Source organism: Peromyscus californicus, unplaced genomic scaffold (assembly GCF_007827085.1).
Source record: "Peromyscus californicus insignis strain IS unplaced genomic scaffold, ASM782708v3 Scaffold_16__1_contigs__length_79575227, whole genome shotgun sequence".
Classification (NCBI taxonomy): Eukaryota; Metazoa; Chordata; class Mammalia; order Rodentia; family Cricetidae; genus Peromyscus; species Peromyscus californicus.
Window position 1 is genome coordinate 29356091 of NW_026294458.1, and position 19536 is coordinate 29375626.

General features: G+C 38.2%; 1 long non-coding RNA gene across 2 annotated transcripts in view; it reads right to left on the reverse strand.

Annotated features, from left to right (window-relative positions):
- Positions 1 to 8901: 8901 nt before the first annotated feature.
- Positions 8902 to 19536, reverse strand: part of LOC128112070 (uncharacterized) — an 82973-nt gene continuing 72338 nt past the window's right edge. Inside the window, exons 8-9 of one of the 2 annotated variants that reach the window (XR_008218834.1) lie at positions 9592 to 9649; positions 8902 to 9014 (exon numbers count right to left, since the gene is read on the reverse strand). This is a non-coding gene — a long non-coding RNA (uncharacterized LOC128112070). Of the gene's footprint in view, positions 9015 to 9591; positions 9703 to 19536 lie in introns of both variants that reach the window. The other variant, XR_008218835.1, reaches the window with a different exon arrangement.

A 19536-nucleotide genomic window follows, 5' to 3' on the forward strand; every position in this document is an offset into this window, starting at 1 on the left:
TCTCTTTTGGAGAATAATTTGGATCCCTTTACTGTAGATTCTGGTAGCAAACCTCCTTCTCTGTCCTATGTTCATACTTAAGACTGAGTTTTGTCCCAGCTGTGTCCCCATAGGTTGGCATCTGAAGTTCAGCAGACACAAAGACCTCAGGCTCTTCATGCCCATGTCTTTCAGATTCTAGGAGATTGCCAAGGAGAAACAGGGAGAAGGGAAGTCCTCCAACACATCCCCCACTCTGACAAGTATGTTATAAAGGCTAAGGCCTTAAGCATGGGAACATTTCACTAGGATGGGTACCTGTTTCCTTAGCTCTCTGAAGCTTGAAATGCAGCCACTAATTTGAAATCAAGATCAAGGTATGCCATGTAACATGCTTTGACCTATAAAACTCAAATGAAAAGCTGGTGGGCTTTGCACAGTGCTGAGTTGATGAAACCATGCAGGCTGTGTGGCGATCCAAGAATGCTTTATTTCATATAGGCATTCCAAACAATTTGTTTGCTCATGGCAAGATGGTCACCAACTCTCTGGACTATGGAACAAAAATAATTAGACCATTTATTTCTCTACAATGTGAAAGATCCACTATTACCTTGGGTCCGCTGTTTAATCAAGAAGGGAGGAGAACAATTGTTGACATCAGAGAATAGAGAAGGCTGATTGGCTTGTTACAGAATTCTCAGGTGCTAGGCAATCTATTCTTTCATAAGTCAAAGTAAAAAGTGTCAGGGAACTAGAAAGAAAGTACAAATTCCCTTCCAGTTTAGACAGTGTGGGGTTGAGAATCTAAGAAAGGAATGGGTTAATACTCTTGGTTGTTTAAAAATCAGAATAATGCTTTACTTGGTAAAAACATTGGGACTGGAGATTTTGGTAGGCTGATATGTTCAAATGTTATTTTATTTTAATGATAGGTTTAATCTTATTAAATTGCCCAATATATCGGTTATTACCTATATTGGTTTTTGATTATCAGGCATGTTAACAGATACAGCCATCGGAAAGCCCCTAATGGGTGACTTCCATTTCTTTATCTTGGATTAACCATGGGGAAAATGCCACTCACTGTGATGACAGTGTTGTTAATCAGTGCAAACAAGAAACATGTTAACACAACAAGGCTTGTGAGGTTTGAAACATGTTAAAACTAGCTTGGAGGCAGTGGTTATAATGGTAGAAACAAAATATTCTATTGGGTGTGAAATATGAAATGAGTAAGAGGAGATTAATGTATACATGATTAGGATAGAATGATTTGAGATGCTGTAAGAGTAAGATATGAGGATAGTCACTTACCATAACTGTACTTCCATATCGTGTTTCTACTGTTTACGTGGACATGAATGGATTATGTAACTAGAGCCAAACTTTAAACTATGAACGACGTTTCCACCACCCTTCTGGAGGAAGTGATGGAACATAGTTAATTGGAAACCCAGGATCTCCACCACTTGATCTAAGGGTCTGATGAAAATCGAAAATGACAGCCTTGTATTACTGGAAATAGAAGTTCAAAGCTCATTAACTGATAAATAGTTACAATGATAAGGTAGACAAGACTGTAAAAATAAAGTTGTAAAATAATAAAAGGATCGGTGTGAAATAATAGAAGTTGTAAAATAGTGAAAGTGGTCTTTTTGAAAACGAATAATAAAAGATGGTTTGAGGCCAAGAGTCACCTAGTTAGTTTGGGTTCAAGCTTCCTTTGGCAAATATTAAGAAAATCTTTATAAATTACTTTTGACAATCCTTTTAAAATATTAAAGATTTCCCAAATCATAAAGAGTTCATAGGACCTAGATCTAGTAAGAGTGCAGCACCCAAGTGACAAGCTTGTGTAGACATGTCAGCAATCAAATTCAACAATAAAAATTAGAGTAAAATATTTGCAAGGGCAAAGAGCTGTGGTATCTACTTCAGGTGTAAATCTCCACAGTTACACTCCATGAGACAAGAGTGGGGCATAAAGGACCCTGGCTTTTCTAAGACTAGGACATATTTTAAACTGTTTCTATTCTTTCTATTTTTTTCCAGCTAAAGATCAAACCCAGAGCCTTGCCCAAGGCAAGTACTCTCTCACTGAGCCATAGCCCTAACCCTTTCCTTTCTATTCTTAACTGCATTAAGGAAATTAGGTCTACCACAAACACTTGGACACAGCAAAAATAAATGTTCTTTGAAGGAAGCTATTATAAAACCATTCACTGTGAAAGTTCATATGTACAATTCCACTCACAAGAAATATGTATGTGAAACGTATTAGTTTATTGGCTTTTTTGTGGAGGAGATGTGAGGATTTGATCATTATGGTTAAAACATATCGAGTATCACATGAAAGATCCCTTCCTACCCACTATGTGGCTATAATCGTTTTTGAAAATAGAATAACAAGTACTGGCAGGGATGCAAACAAAACCCAAACAGACTTACATGGCTGCTGGGAACTTAAAATAGTTTGACCACTGGCATCTCTTGAAAACATAGAACATTTAACCTACAATAAAACCCACAAATCCACTTCTGGGTGGAATGAAAATATATGCCTATGAATGAAATATATGTCTATGGAAAACCTTGTACACAAATGCTCAAGAAGAATTATTCACAATAGCCAAAATGTAGATAATCAAAACATTTATGAACTCAAGCATAGATAAGTAAAGTGTAGTGTATCTATACTGTAGGATACTTTATACTCATATAAAAATTGAAGTCTCAACACATGTCACCACATGAATGAACCTTGAAAAATTCTGCTACATGAAAGAAGTCACACCCAAATAACAACATATACTATTATTGCATTTGTATGAAGTAACCGCAATAGCTAAATCCAGCAACATAGAAAATAAGTTGGTGACTACCAGGCAATGGGAAGGCAACTCACATCAGTCACTGGAAATTTTGCCATTGTTAGGTGCTTGGTTTCTTCAAGGAGTGGTGGAAATGTTCTGTAATTAGACATCAGTGATTGTTGCAAAGTACTTAGAAAATACCAACAACCTTCAAGTTATACATTATAATGGGGCAAATTCTATCTTAATTAAAAAATAATTGTCAAAGGAAAAAGAGACCTTGGGTTTTTTGGGGGGTGAAGAATTCATAAAGATGTTCTATGATGTTTTTGCTAATGATTGTGAACTTTGTAAATATATTAAAAGTTATTGACTTGCATACTACCAATGAATTACTTGTACAGTTAGTAAGTGACATGTAAATAAAGTTGTCATCAAAAACAGAGAACTTGAAAACTCAATTATGTCATTAATCACTCATGGACATACAACAAAACCAGTATAAACCATGAAGTTAAAAGAGTGAAAAACTCTGTAGACCCTTATTTGAAGCGATAAGAGTCACTTTTCCTTGCAGAGTAATAAAAAAAATAGTAACCTTCAGATTGAAGACATTTAGGAAGGCTGGACTGTGGGAGCCCATTTTCAGGTTCCTAGTGGCTTTACCCAGCAGGTCTGCATAGAGAGGATGATTGGACCACGGGCCTGAGTGCAGGTGTCTGAGATGGTCTGCACTTGGCTGTGCTGGGGAAAGGTCTTTTGCTTCGCCCCTTGGCATTTGTATAACTACCCTAGGGCAGAGACAGTCAGGACTCATTGGAATAGGTTCCAGGCTTTCTTGAGGCTATCCTTTATTTTCTATCTGTTTATCTCCACACTCTAAATCCTTCTAATATTTCCTGCTACTCTCACTCAAGAAAACTCTGGGGAACTGTGGGGTTGTAAACACTCTGCACTGAACCAGTTGCACAAGCCTGTCATTACAGCTCATGGGCAGGCTGAAGCAAGAAGACTAAAAATTGAAATCCAGCTTGGGCTGGTGAGTGAGCAGAGTGAGTTCAAGGACAACCTGTGCAAGTTAATAAGATCCTAACAAGGATAAGAAAGAAACCCTAAAAGGGAGATGGGGTAGGGGGAAGAAAAAAGAAAAGAGAAAACAAAAGTTATGTACTTGTCTAGCATGAATAGCCTCACATGCACAAGGCCCCTGGATTCAGTCCTCTCTCTCCTCACCCTGAAAAAGAAGTTTGGAAAGCCCCAAGACACTAAGAGGGAGTCAAACAAATGACACGTGTTGTGGCACATAGTAATGGAATGGGTGAAAGGGAAACACAAAGACATCAGGGGACAGGGCAGTGAAGGAAAGAGACAAATTAGAACAAAGTTTAATGACACATATATATGTGAAAATGCCACAATGAATCCCATTCTTTGTATGGTAGTTTAAAAATTAACTTTGTGAAGAGGAAAGATAATTGCCAATGCACTGGTATCAAAAGGTGCAGCCTTCAAGACATGCTTAGGTTGTGGTGGCAGGCCTTTGAAAGTAGATTAATGGGAATGAGTCATTGTGACAGCATTAGAGGCCCAGGGTTTTCAGCTCCCTTTTGTGCTCAGGGTGCACCCTAGAACGCAAGGCCTTCCAATTAGTGACCAGGTCTGTTCTACACTCTTGGATTTCCTTTTACTAGAACTTTAAGTCAACTAAATTTGTACTGTTTATGATTGATAGATGAAAGAAAAATGAGGAGAAAAATCTGACAAGCCACCAGCGTAGAAAGTGTGTTCCAAATGCACAGCAGCAAAGCCGAGATGCTATTGCAGACAAGGACTTTCTGAACAGAACTCCGACAGCACAGGAACTAGCCCCAAGGACAGATGGGGCTGAGTGAAATTGAAAGGTTTCTCCACAGTAACAGAATCTATCAGAAGAAACAGCCCACAGCTACATTTCAGTTCAGACATGAGCTAACACCCTGAATTTACAAATAACTGAAAAACAAACACCCAAGCTGCCAGTCAACAACTGGCCTAAAAAAATGAACAGTTTTCAAAAGAAAAAACGCAAATGGCCAATATGTGCATGTATGTATGTATGTGTATGTGTGCATGTGTACATACATATTTATATACATATAGGTATATGTATATATATATAAACATATGTATATACATACACATATATTAGTTTTCCTTGACATTTGATTTATGATCATTTTATATGTATGAGTGCTTTGTCCGAATATTTGTTTGTATACTATCTGTGTTTAGTGCTAACAGACACCAGAAGACAGCATTAAATTTCCGAGAATTAGCAATACAAGGAGTTCTTAGCTGTACTGTGGGTGCTGGGAATCCAAACCTATCCTCTGGAAAAGCAGCCAGTGCTCTGAATCACTGAGCCATCTTTCCAAGTCTTCAGTCAGTACTTCTAGAAGTCCCCAATGCTCCCGAGTCATCGGGAAAATGCAATTAAAATGACTTTGAGACACAATTTCCTCCCGGTCAGAGGACTATTAAGAAGAAATGTGACTAGCCAGGCTTAACGGTGCCTTTAATACCAGCACTTCCGAGGCAGAGGCAGGCAGATCTCTCTGTGTAAGTTCAAGGCCAGGTTTGTCTACATCATGAGTTCTAGAACTATATAGTGAGACCCTGTCTCAAAACATGAGGGGGGTGGGATAAGGAATCTAACGACAGATGTTCAAGAGGATACGGGGAAAGAAGAATGCTTACTTACTGCTAGCAGAGCTACAAATTAATACAGATAATGTGGAAATTGGTTTGTAGGCTCCACTAGAAATTAAAAAGAGAATAGCTAAATGATTTAGCTGTATGCTCCTAGGTATATACCCCAAGGACTCCAGATTCTACCATAGAAGCACTTGAACATCCATGCTTACTGCTGCAATATTCACAGCCTAGATGTCCACCATGAATGACTAATAAAAACATGGTATATACATATAATGTAATATTATTCAGTTGTAAATAAAAATAAAATCATGACATTTGTAGAAAAATTGATAGGTCTGCAATGCATGAACACTAAGCAAGAAGAAATCAAACTCAGAATGGCAGAACTCGTAGGTTTTGCCTCCTATGTGGATTGTAGTTGTGTGTGTGTGTGTGTGTGTGTGTGTGTGTGTGTGTGTGTGTGTGTAAAATCTAAAACAATCTGGAAAGGAGACTGAGAGAGAGTAATAGTATTAGGTGATGAGCTAGGATCAAGGGCGTGGACACAGGAGTCACGGAAGAGGAAAATCAACCGGGAGTGGGAGACTCTAAGGCAGGAGGGATGGGGTAGCAAGGACATGGGGAAAACGGGAGGAAGGGAAACCACAAAAATTCACTTTGTTTGAAAATGTCATAATGCTATCTAGCACAGTATATGAAATGATTCCTAATGATGTTCTCCTACACTTGAAGACTGGAGCCTACAGTCCTCAGAGAGGATTCATTCAGCAACTGATAGGATCAGATGCAGAGACCCACAGCTAAACATTAGGCGGAGTTCTGGGAATCTCTCAGAAGGGAAGAGGGGATAGGAAGGATTGTAGGAGCCAGAGGGGTCAGAAGAACACAACTACCCAGGTCTCACAGAGGCTCACAGAGACTGGAGTAACAATCAGGGAGCCTGTGTGACTCTAACCCAGGTCTGCTGCAGATATGTTATGGTTGTGTAGCTTGGTGTTCTTGTCGGACTCCTAACAGTGGGAGCAGGGACTGTCTCTCTTTTGACTGTATGGGGGAACCTTTCCTCCTACTGGGTTGTTTCATTCAGCCTTGATAGGATGGTTTGTGCCTAGTCTTATTGTATCTTATTATGACGTGTTTGGTTGACATCCCTGGGAGTCCTGCTCTTTTCTAAAGGGAAACAGGAAGAGTGGATCCGGGAAAAGAGGGGATTTGGGAAGAAGAGACTTGGAGGAGAGGAGGGAATGGAAACTCTGGATGGGATGTAATATGAGAATAATAAATAAATTTGTTAATTTAAAATAAAATAAAATTTTAAAACAAGGAAAAGCCAATGGCCGTCCCCAAATTGATGAAAAGAACAAAAACAACATAACATGAATTAAAGTGTTATGAAAAAGTTAAAAAAAAATAAAGACAGTGTGTGACAAAAAATATAAAAGACTATGGGCAAACTTCAAATAAAGGAAAAAAACTATGAATGATAAAAAAAATAAAGTAAGAAAATTGTTTCTGTTAGGAACCCTGCTGCAGGGGTGGGGAGTGGGGGTCATGATGACTGTCAGCATTGCTCGATTTTTTTCTGGGTCAGGGTCCCATTATATAGTTCTGGCTGTCCTGGAACTCATTATGTAGACCAAGCTAGCCCTGAACTCACAGAGATCCTCATATCTCCCAAGTGATGGGATTAAAGGTGTGTGCTACTATGCCCGGCTTCATTGCTTGATTGCTTAATCATCTGTGTACATTATATTGGTTTACTTCTCCAAAAATAGCTGATTAATATGAATACTTTTCATTATGGATTTTTTTAAAAGATAAATATATCTCCTCTCTCATTCTTTCTTATGTATGTGCATGCCCGTGCACTTTGTAAGTGCATGCTTGCGTGTGTACATGTCTGAACTCCTATATGTGCATTTGAGTGTGTGTGTGTGTGTGTGTGTGTGTGTGTGTGTGTGTGTGTGTGTGTGTGTAAATGAGTGTACTGGAAGCCAGGGATCAACCAGAAGAGCTGGTCTAACTTGTGTTTTTGTTAGCTTTATTTCATTTTTCTCAGTGAGTCCCAGGGATTTGGCTTCCTTGTCTCTCCAGCACTGTGATCACAAGGACACACAGCCATTCCTGGCTTTTTATGGTGGTGCTGGGTTAAAACTTGGGTTTCCATGGTCTCATGGCAAGCATTTTACAGACTAAGCTGTTTTCCCAGTTCCAGCTGACCTCTTTGATCCACTGTCACTTCTACTTACCTTCTTGATTTACTGGCAGAGGAACTATCTTTTCTTCGCTTCTTAGAGGGTGAGTCATGGACACAACCAGGTGCCGGAGGCCCAAGGACCTCACAGTTTTCAAAGAGACGTTGTGTATTTTAGTGACGGTCACTGTGGTATTTGGGTTCTTAGTAAAGTATTCTTCTTGTGTGGGCACTAGGGCTTGTGAAGGGTAAATGGAGATGCGAGGAGCAGGCTTTCCCACAGCTGAACAATGAAGGTTGAGGAGATCTTCAGAGCCATTAACAGGATAGAGTTCAGTTATTATTAATTCAGGTACGACTGAGGCAAAGAAGGGAAACAAAATTTATACAATGGTATGTCATACCAAATGCTCTGCTGTTAATGACTTTCCCCCAAATTTTCATATGACACACAAATGCTGAAAACATATCCCTCTTGGATACCTCCTCTCACATGTCATAAAACTTCCAATACCTTTTATTCTGTTCACTGACTGCTGTCTCAACTTCCATGCATCTATAAATTATATTACACACCCCCAGCACTTCACACTTAGAGCAGCACAATAAAGAACTGTGGTGTTCTCACTACTACTGGGACATATTGGTTATTCGAAGACAGGGGAACCCTAATTCCTTGCTCTTCCCTGATATCTCTTTTCTAATATCTTCTCCTTGCCTTAGTAACAAAATTCTGATACTCTTCCTGGGTTTTCTCCACTTACTGGAAACCAGTGCAGTGTAATGTAAAGAAGTGATATGAGATGGAAGAAGATTCTGCCTCAGCACACAATCTCCATTGGCCTCCATCATTTTCTCCTCTAAGTAACTTGGACTCATCAACATCAGTTTTTCAACATCTAACTTCCTTTCTCTGGACAATGTCCTTAAACACTATAACTCAACACTGTCTACCCCCATTGCAGGACCCTAGAGAAAGGGTTATATACTTAGAATGTTCAGGCAGGTTTGTTCTCCATGGCTGCCATGTGGAAAGGTGTTGAACAGACACTTGTAGCAGGCTTCATCCTCAAATGTCACTCCTTGGATAGTTATGAAGGAGGCATTGGGTTCCAGGATCTTGCAGTGCAGCCTGTTTATATACGGGGGGAGAATATTTTCTCCATATTTATGACTGTAAGTACCGATATTTTGAAGCAAAGAGCCTTGAATTTTTTGCCAGGTAACTTGTAGAACATTTGCCAGACTTGTCAAGTTGCAGAAGATGGTCACGTTTCTTCCCAGGACAGCTGTTTCATAATTCTTATGCTTTATTTTCTGCGAATACTCTGAAAATGAGGTCCAGTGTTAAGGGAAATACATATCCATACTACCACGGTGTTCCTAATAGCACTTCTATTTGCCTTATGATTACCATTTTATTTGTCTCTTCTACACAATAAAAAATGATGCACTCCAAATGGAGGAAAAGGGATAGTGCATTCAAGAGCAACCTATGATACATAGTGAGACTGTGTCTCAATAAAAATAAAAAGTCTGGAGCTGTAACCTATGTCCATTATCAGTAGTAGATGGTTGCCAGTCACATGCAAGGTCCTACATTTGATCCTCAGAACAGAGAGAGAGAGAGAGAGAACGAACTACAGTATGTTCTTTAATATTGAGTATCTAGTTTCTAAAAGGGTTTCCGGCACATGTTACCTAGTAAATACTTATTAGGGGTAAAAATTAAGAATTATAAAATACCCAACATATATATTATATTATATATTATGTATACAACTTTGCTTAGCACATATATGAATGTATACCTATGTGTTAAGCAAAGTTTTATATATATATATGACTTTGCTTACATATATATGTGCTGAGCTTGTATCATAATATATATGTGTACATATGTACCTTAAGTCATGAATTATTCTACATCTGGCTGGATAGTTCTTGGACTAAGGTGCTCAACCTGGTCATCAAGGAAATACAGGGTAAACTGAGGACAACATATACACCACTTGTCTAAAATGAAAGGCAAACAATGTCAAATTTGATTAAGAATTTGCAGAAACAATGCACCTCACCAACAATGCTGAAGGGAGTGTAAATTCTGTTGGGTGCTAAGTGGAAAACTTGGGGCTATCTTATCCCTGAGCTTAAGCATACCCTATAAGTAGCAAGTCTACCCCTACCATACACCTAATAGAAGCTAATGCATGTATTCTCCAAAAACATGAACAAAGATGTTCATAGGAATTATTTGTCATGATCAAAACCAAATGGCAAAGGAGGAATATATTTCATGCCACACGGCAGGGGATGGACCTCCACTCATGGGTATATAAGGGCAGAACATATTAGACTCAGTAGGTTATTTTTTTTAAGGACATGAAGTTGCAGTGGGGAGGTGAGGGTGGATCTGAGAGGAGTCAGAGGAAGAGTGGGGGATAAATGTGGGGGTCTCTGCAAGGGTCACAGCTGGCTGGGCAACGATTTGGGTGAGGTAAGAATGAGAACTGGGTTCAGCTTGACTTTAGTTAGCCAGCACTGGGCCAAAACTTCTGGAGTCTGATGCAAAGTGGGTTAATATTTTTTTGATATTTAAACACAGTAGAGCTTTGGGGGAAAGTTACCACATGACAATTAACACAACAAAGCTTTAGGCATGGCTACATCAAAACTCCTTAGCAAAATGCATCTCTTTAGCAAAGCACTTGTGACCTTTTTCACAGGAATGGGTGCTATTGACTGAGAAACAGTGCTCAGGAGTCTAAGCCTAGGGAGGAAGGGCTCGTAATAAGCATAATAGAAACCTCTTTTGCATGGGAATCCCTTTCATAAGGATAGGTTCTATTGACTAATATACAATGCTCAGGATTTTGAGAATTCAGGTGAAGGCTGAATCCATAGAATAGCAAAAGATCACCAGGTTATTAGAAAACATCCACTCTAGCTTCTGGATGAATAGGTGTAGATTTCTTCCCGTGAAGAAGAAATTATGCATGCTTAACAGTTCTGGTTTCTCTAGTGCTTATCTGTGAGCACGTTGACCTCATTTTCTTCTGCAGGTGAATATGATCAAAATACATTATATGAAATTCTCAAACAATTAATAAAAATAGTATATTACAAAGCAAAAGTTGGGCTGGATGTAGTGGCACATGCCTTTAATCCCAGCACTTGGGAGACAGAGGCAGGTGGATCTCTGAGTTCAAGATTTGGTCTACGAAGTGAGTTCCAGGACAACCAGGGTTACACAGAGAAACCTTCTCAAAAAATAAGAAAAAAACAAAAAACAAAACAAAACAAAAAATTGGCTCAGCAGTTAAGAGCACTGAGTGCTCTTCCAGAGGTTCTGAGTTCAATTCCCAACACTGACAAGGTGTCTCACAACCATCTATAATGGGATCTGATGCCCTCTTCTGGCATAAGGTGGATAGAGTACTCATACACATAAAATAGAAGTAAATCTTTTTAAAAGTTGTATAAATGAATTATAGTACTACATAAAGGAATTCATTCACCAATGAAATTTAATAAACTACATTTCACCTAAAAATGTTAACAAATCCTACCAATATATAAAGAAACCAGAAAAAATTGAATAGATGCTAAGTGGTCATGTATGCTTTTTTTAAAGACAGCAACTGATAAAATAAACCCATAATGTGAGGATATGGAGAGTAAAAGTTAAGAAGTCTGAACACTGCTGTGAAATGTTATCAATTTTCTCCAGTGTGTGCTTTATTTAAATATGAGGTTTAAAAACACAACCACACAGTTTGGTCCACCATTCTCATATGATGTCATTCATTTTTCACTCATTCATTTCATTTCCAATATCAAATTACAAGCAATATTTTTTCAAATATTTTTCAGAATAAATGTGGTGGGTCTAAACTGTGCCCACAGCATCACAAACCTCTCAAACGCATGAGGCAGGTTTATTGTTTAGAGAAACACTGTGTTCACCAGTCAGTTCTGTTCTCATGCTTTCCCGAGGATGACTGGCAGGACTGTGGTCTTCTTGCAACATTTTACTCTCCAGCACCTCAGGACTTTCATCTCCATAACAGGCTTAACATTACCTGACTCACAGTGTTGAATAAAATGAGAACACCAGGTCATTTGACAGTTAAAAGTCACCAACATTTTAGTTTTCACAGGTAGTTTGGTCCCTGCCTTCAGGGAAGGATTGAATAATACTCACGAAAACTCAAACTAGCAACACAAAAAGAGTAACAACCAAGTTGTCAGTCAATAACTCCACAACAGCATCTGTACTGCTTTGCTCCTCCTTATCATTTGCTCCCAGATTATCTTCTCCTTTACTGTATGAGCTACTTCCTCAGAGAAGAATTCCTCCTTATGCATTTTAGTTAGTTACTCATTATTCTTATTTGGCTAGGAATTAAACCCAGGACTCAACTCTTGCTAAGCAGAAGCTCAATCATTAAACCTAACCCTATTTTGAATTTATCATATTTTTTGCTTCCTCTTCTCAATTATTTTTTTAAAGATTTATTCTAGTTTTTTAAGTATGCCTGTGGTATGGTATATGTGCCTTTGAGTGCATGTACTCACAGAAGATAGAGGAAATCTTTGGATCCCCTGGAGCTGGATTTACAGGTGTTTGTGAGCCTCCTTGTGTAGGTTATTGGAACAGAACCTGGGTCCTCCAATACAGTACTGTACACTCTTAACTACTAAGCCATGTCTCTAGACCCTTCACCCAAATTCTTAAAGAAAACTAGTTATTACCTTAATGTAAAAAACAAAAAACAAAACCAAAAACGGATGGATCAAATGCTGATAATTCAATCATTCATAATGATCAGAAAGTAATAAGAAAATACTTGTTGAATTTTTAAATTAGGTCAGCTTGCAATGATAGACAAATCCATAAAGCAAATTATGTATAGGCTTGCCTACTTAGGAGAAACTCTTAATGATCAAGAAAAGCTTCAAAACAACTCAACCTCAAAATTAAAAGCTATATATGCTGCTTGACTGTGAACATGAGAATAATTTAAAGAAAGCAAATAACAACAAAGCAAAACAAAATAAAAACAGATTTTGTGAGGAGATCCTTTGCATCTAGCTGGTCGGCCACCTTTATATTTACATAAAACAAACATACAGGAAACTATCTCATTTGAGCAAGTTGTGCATGCCTCAGAACCTGTATGCTTGCCTTCATTCTGACCTTTCCTTCCCACTTTCTGTAGTCATTGTTTCGATTATGCCCACATTAAATGATTTGTCAGCTATGTGGGTATACGGGTGTATGATTATTAATACACAGAACCCATCATACATCCCTCTTTACCTACTGCGATAAAAGTAAATGGCCTGTAACCTGGAGTTTATTCGCCATTAACTTCCAGCTAAACATCTGTAAAAGAAAATAAAGAGTTACCTGATTCTTGTGTGCAGACAAGAAGCATTAAGAGGCGGAGAATGCAATGGAGTGAAAAGCCCATTGAGTATGTTGATGAAAATCTTCATTAACAGTCAAAACATCTTGTTTTCTATCTGAACTTCCAAAGGAGACTGTAATTTTCTTTCACTGTTTCCTGCCCTCCCCCCCCCCCCCGCAAAAAAGATTATTCATTTAGCCACTTCCTCCTTTTTTTCTCTTTTGTCCTCAAAATATGTAGCAATGCACACCTTTAAACTCTTGGCTTCTTCCCAACAACACCTGCCTGAGTTTTATAGCTAGCTATAACTGAATAGATATAGATATATAGATACAAATACAGTTGTACCTGTAGATACAGAAAGATATAGATAAAATTTCACCTGGTGTGTTGTTTGAATAAGTATAGCCCCAAAAGACTTATGGGTTTGAATGTTTGGTCATTAGAAAGTGGCCCTACTTGATAGGGCTTAGGAGATGAGGCCTTATTGGAGTCAGTGTGGCTTTGTTGGAGGAAATATGTCACTGGCTCAAGCCAGGCCCAGTCTTTCTCAATCTCTCTCTCTCTCTCAATCTCTCTCTCTCTCTCTCTCTCTCTCTCCCTGCTACCTACAGATCCAGATGTAGAACTCTCAGCTCCTTCTCTAGCACCATGTCTGCCTGCATGCCACCATGCTTCCCACCATGATGATAATGGAATAAACCTCTGAATCTTTAAGCCAACCTCAATTAAATGTTTTTTCTTTATAAGAGTTGCTGTGGTCATGGTGTCTTTTCACAGCAATAGAAACCCTAACTAAGACACCCAGACAAACTCTTGTGGTTACAGAATTCAGACACTGGACCAGGAAATGATGCTATTCTCTGAAGAATGCAATTGGCTGTGGCTGTTCTGCATTGGTCTCTGAAGTCAGCCTACATTTCATAAACATGTATATTCACACTACTCCCCTCCATACTTCATAACAGACGAATTCTGGGTCTGGGCAATAAGCCTTCTTTTTCATTGTCATTTATAAGCCCTTTTGAAAAATTATCTCCCTTCTTTTAACTTCTCCCTTAAATTTTGTCTCAATAAAAATAAAGGCCACTAAATCTATGTATCAGGTATGCCTCAGCCACAAACATAAATATTTGTCTTTCTGTGTTTGAAATGTTGGAGACCTTTCTTTCTTCTCATCACTAAGATAGATCTTTACCACATCTACATTCCTGCCTCTATTTTCACTGCCCACCTAGAAGCCATTTTCTTGTTTAATGCAGAGCAAACTCAATTTCCACAGGGAGAAATGAAGTGATCATGTGAATTATGAACTCTGGTTTTGGAGGCAGAGAGCACTGAGTGTGAATAAGGATGTACTGGATGCCCAGTAACTTTTGAGTTAATAAATTCTATTAGTACTATGCTAAAGTTAACGAAATTCTATTGAAATGAAAACATATTCCTAGATTTCTTTTTGTGAGCAACGATGAGTAAGATTCAAAATTTTAAAGAAGTACTCAAATTGCAACAAAGTGTTCTAAATGAAACCATGTCTCAAGAGCTAAAGACAAATGCAAAAGTTGGAACAGGGCCAGCAGAAAGGGACCAATGGGAATATGTGAAGAAATAAGAGGACATAATGGGAGAGAGGAATATGACCATGATACATTGTAAGAAACTGTAAAAAAACAAACAACAAAGAATTAAAGACAAGTGTGGTAGTGTTAGGAGTGGATTAACTATACAACCTACATGAGACTTGTTTCAGCTTTAAGAACACAAATAGAATAAAATTGTAGTGATTGTGGGGGGGGTCGTGCAAATGGTAACCAAGGTAACAGGCTAAACTTGAAAGTGATGTAATAGACTTTAGCTAAAAAAAAAAAAAAAAAAGAAAACAAGAGCACAAGAGACAAAGGTCATAATATACTGACAAAGGGGTCAATTTCTCAAGAGTCTATGACAATATAATAGCTGTATTTAACTATTAACACACATGAATAGAGAAAGAGATGTCAGTGCAATAATATTATGGGGCTTTGGTACCCCACTTTCAACAGTAGCTATATCATTCAGACAGAAAATAAATAATAAAACAGTAAAAATGTACACTGTTATAGATGAAATGAAGCTAGTAGACATGCATAGAACATTTCTACAAATACTAGCAAAGGAAACTTATTTTCCAATGTACATAAAATGTCATCCAAAATAAAATGATATAGATCCACAAAACTAGTCCTAATAAATTCAAGATACTGATGAAAACATATAAAATACATATTTGAAAAGCAATGTCATGAAAAAGATAAAGAGACAATATTGACATTCACAAACTTATAGAAATTTAACAACACACTCTTGAAGAACCAACAAATGAGTCAAAGACTTCATAAAAGAAATGAAAAAATTATTTGGAAAGAAAAAAATGTTATACCCAGCTTACACAATACAACATAAACAGTTGAAAGAAGTGTGCATATTTCTGTCACTGCCCACAGTAAGAAAGTCAAAAGATCTTAAATGAATAACCTACTTATAACTTAAACAGAAAAAGAACAAATTAAACACAAAGTTAAGAGAGGGAAGAAAAATCATTATAGAATAAATTAATCAGACAGACTATAAAATCAATTAAAATCATCAATAAAACAAGGGTTTTGTTGTTTTGTTTTTGAGATGACTAAATTTAGAAACACTTAGCTAGGCTAAGATCAAAGGAAAAACTTAAAATCAAGAATTAATGAGGAGACATTGAAAGTGACACACTGGAATACAAAGGATTTATGAGAGAGTGCCATGGACACTACATAGAAAACTGCTCCAAGTCTGCGATCCATAAAACTTACCAAAACTTTCAAAAGAGGTGGAAAATCTTAATATACAAATAAAAAGTATGTATATTAACTCAATAATCAAAACTCCAACAGAGGAAATCACCAGACATATTCATTAGTGAACGCTACCAAACACAAAAATTCAGATGTTTATATACTAAGAAGAAAATAATGAAAGAAAAATTGGGAAAACAATGTTATTCATATCATCTTTAAGAAATCTAGAAATAAGCCAGGTGGTGATGATGCACATCTCGCTCGCTCTGAGTTCGAGGCCAACCTGGTCTACAGAGTGAGTTCCAGGACAGCCAGGGCTACAGAAAAACCCTATCCTGAAAAAAGAAAGAAGAAAGGAAGGGAGGGAGGGAGGAAGGAAGGAAGGAAGGAAGGAAGGAAGGAAAGAAGGAGGGAGGAAGGAAGGGAGACTTTGCTGGAAGATGGATACAGCTGGCCACCAACATATAAGCAAAATAAGCCAGCCTCAGAAAGACAAATGTCAAGTTTTCTCCTATTTGTGAATCTTAGATTTAGTATAAATATGTAAACCATATAGATGTATCTCTATATGTAACTAAAAAGCGGAAGGAGTCTGTGAAAAAGAAGGAGAGTAGCCAAAAGCCAAAAGGTGAAAAGGAGATGAGAAAGGGCAGGTTAGGAGAGGTGAATATGGTCAAACTACGTGGTCCACTCAGAAGAAATTGCCTTTATGAGACCCACACAATAAATGTCTGTCAATATCAAAAATCTTTCTATATGCATAAATATACAGAGGTTATCTTATTTAATAATCTAATTCTATATCTAATATAAAGTATGCATTTACTCCTTATAATTCCCATCCAAATGTTTAGTCAGAAATAATCTTAACTATCATTTCATTATAACTTTTTATTAGTCTATCAGCTTTAAAATCCTTTCACGGTTTCTTTGACCACTTGCTAAAATGGATTTACATCGTGGAGATAATTCCCTTCCATGATCCCTGTTGTTTGGAGCTATCAGACTGTAAAAGACTGGGAATGCTTCTCACTACAGCCAAGGGCACTATGCAAAGGTCACTCCTCTGCATTTACTCTGGCAGCTTCCCTCTCTTTCCTTCTCTGTCCATTCCTTCTCATTAGCACCTAAATGTCCTCACAAAGTCTTTGTATGAGTCAGAATATAAAGTGGTCTCCCACACGTCAAAATATAGCCTAGATTTTGAAAGCGTTACAAAATTTCTCCCCCAAATATTTTCTTAGAATAGTGTGATGGTTGGTTTGAATCTCAACTAGGCACAAATTAGAATATGCATATTCATCGTACAGGTACTGTTCCTCTAGAGATCACTGACTAATACAGACAAGATACAAGAATACAAAACTTGATCCCACAGTAATGCTGCTAAATAGTTTCAGTAAAATTATTCTTTATATATATTTGGAAAAAAGGTGTACAATGTGCCTCTATTTCTGAAACCGTCTTCACATTTGTCCCAGAAAGAATGAGAAGCTGCTTTCCCAGTCTGTCTTGACTGCATTCTTTTACATGCCCAGAACCGAGGTCCCAACCCCATGCTTCAAACCCAGAAACCAGAATTCCTGCACTCAAAATATCTACAACCACACCATATCCAGGAGACTTCCTCCTTCTTGAATGCAGAGAAAACACTGTCCAGGGGTTCAAGGCCAGAAACTCACTATGCAGCAAGCTAAATATACGTAAATAATACAGTTTCTAGCAGTTTCGTTTCATGTTTTCTTCTTTTTCCCCTTTAATAAACACAGCTTTATAGTTTTAAATGCCTTTAATAAACGACAACAAAAAGGATGCTGTTTTCTTCAGCCAATCAAGTCAGGAGTTATAAAACTGCAGCCAGTAGATGGATAGTAGGGGCGGGGCTTAGAGCAAGTAACTGTCAGTGAGGTTGCAGTTGGTTTGGGACTGTTCTGGAGTGAGAGGAAGAAGTTCCTGGCCTCCACTTCTCACATTTTCCAGGACACTCCTGGGCTCTGGATGGTGAGACCCCTGTTGTTTCTCTTTCTAGAAGTTGACCTTTCCCACTGGTGCTTGGTTTCTGCACCTCCTCTCCTGGAGGAACAAAGAGAACCACAGCGTTCAGCTTTAGGGTTGACTCTCTCCTCCCGGCCATTTTGCCTTTCCTGTCATAACCAAAGACTTCCCTAAGATCAACCACCTCTTGGTAAATTTCTGCCCTGCTCCTCCTCCATCATAATTTTTATGTCAGTTCTTTCTGAACCACTCACAGCCACGAGGATAATGACTTTGCACTGATGTGGTAATGAGAAGTCATGCCCTCGAAGAAAGTGTAGTGGAGGACTTTGAGCCAGGTCTGTTTACCATGAGTGACCAGCACTACTGAGAAGTAAGGACCCCTGTTCAGAGTCAGTAAGGAAGACAGGTTGATGTCTCAGAGTTCACTGCACAGACATTGGGATGCTCAGTGGTAACCACCCCCAATCCTGAGGCTTGAGCTTAGTTGCCTGTGACGTGGAGTAGGAACCCACAGTACCCTCTTTGGGATATTTCTGTCATGTCATTCCTGAAAAATGGTAATGGAAAAAAAGAAAACTTCTTTTCAGGGACAAAGTGAATATGTGACTTCTACTCCTTGAGAAAGGGAATCTCCGAGCTTTGACTGGCTGTTTGTTAAGGGTAATCTACAAATCTACACGCTAATTCTTAGAGGGTAACCATTAACTACCTCCGTTCACAAAATGAATACAGGAAATCACTGTTTCTTCCACAATGAGACTTGGACTCGTAAATTTATTGAAATATAATAAAGCCAATTTATTCTGAAGAAGTTTTGTCTGCATTGGATATCTGTTTGTTCTCATGCAGCTTTTTTATATATATCTTTAAAACGTCAATGACTAGTACTATAGCATTTACAAGCAAAGCTAAGCCATTTTCTCAGGAAAAGGCTAATTAGTATGTTTTAAGTCAAAGTTGCAAACTTTGCAGCCTAATAAATGTCACATTGAAAAAAATTATGTTGAACTTCTTCCGAGGTATCTCTGAGTTTCAGCAATAATCAGAAATTGTGGTAACTGTATGCTTTTCTGAAACTAGTTTATTAGAATTGAATGTGTAGACACTAAAGTTTTAAATGATTTTAGAAATGAAAAAACTATTTATGGGACTGTGTGCTCCTATCTACAGTTCAGAACCAGAGACCCCTGTGCTGCACTAAGTCTTGAAAACACACAGGAAGAACCACAGTGGAACTTGTACAACCCCAAGACCCAGGATCACCCTGGACCGATTACATTCACCTCTGAGGGTGGTATCAGGCAACAGTATTTTTTTTCTCTTCAGCTTTCCAAGTGATTGGTGCTACTGCCCAGATGGAGTGTCTCCTTCTCAAGAGACACAGCTGAGCGCTTTTGCTCCTTTCCCAGATACACTTCAAGCCCCTTTTTTGTTTGTTTATTTTTGTCATTGAGGCAGGGTCTCATGTAGTCCAGTCTGTGTTCGAATTTGCTGTGTGCCTCCATCTCCCTAGTGCTAAGATGACAGGCATGTATCACCTTGGTTTGTTTATGACAGCCTGGGAATTGAACCCAAAGCTTTGTGCATACTAAGCCAGAGCTGTAGTGAATCAGCCTCATACT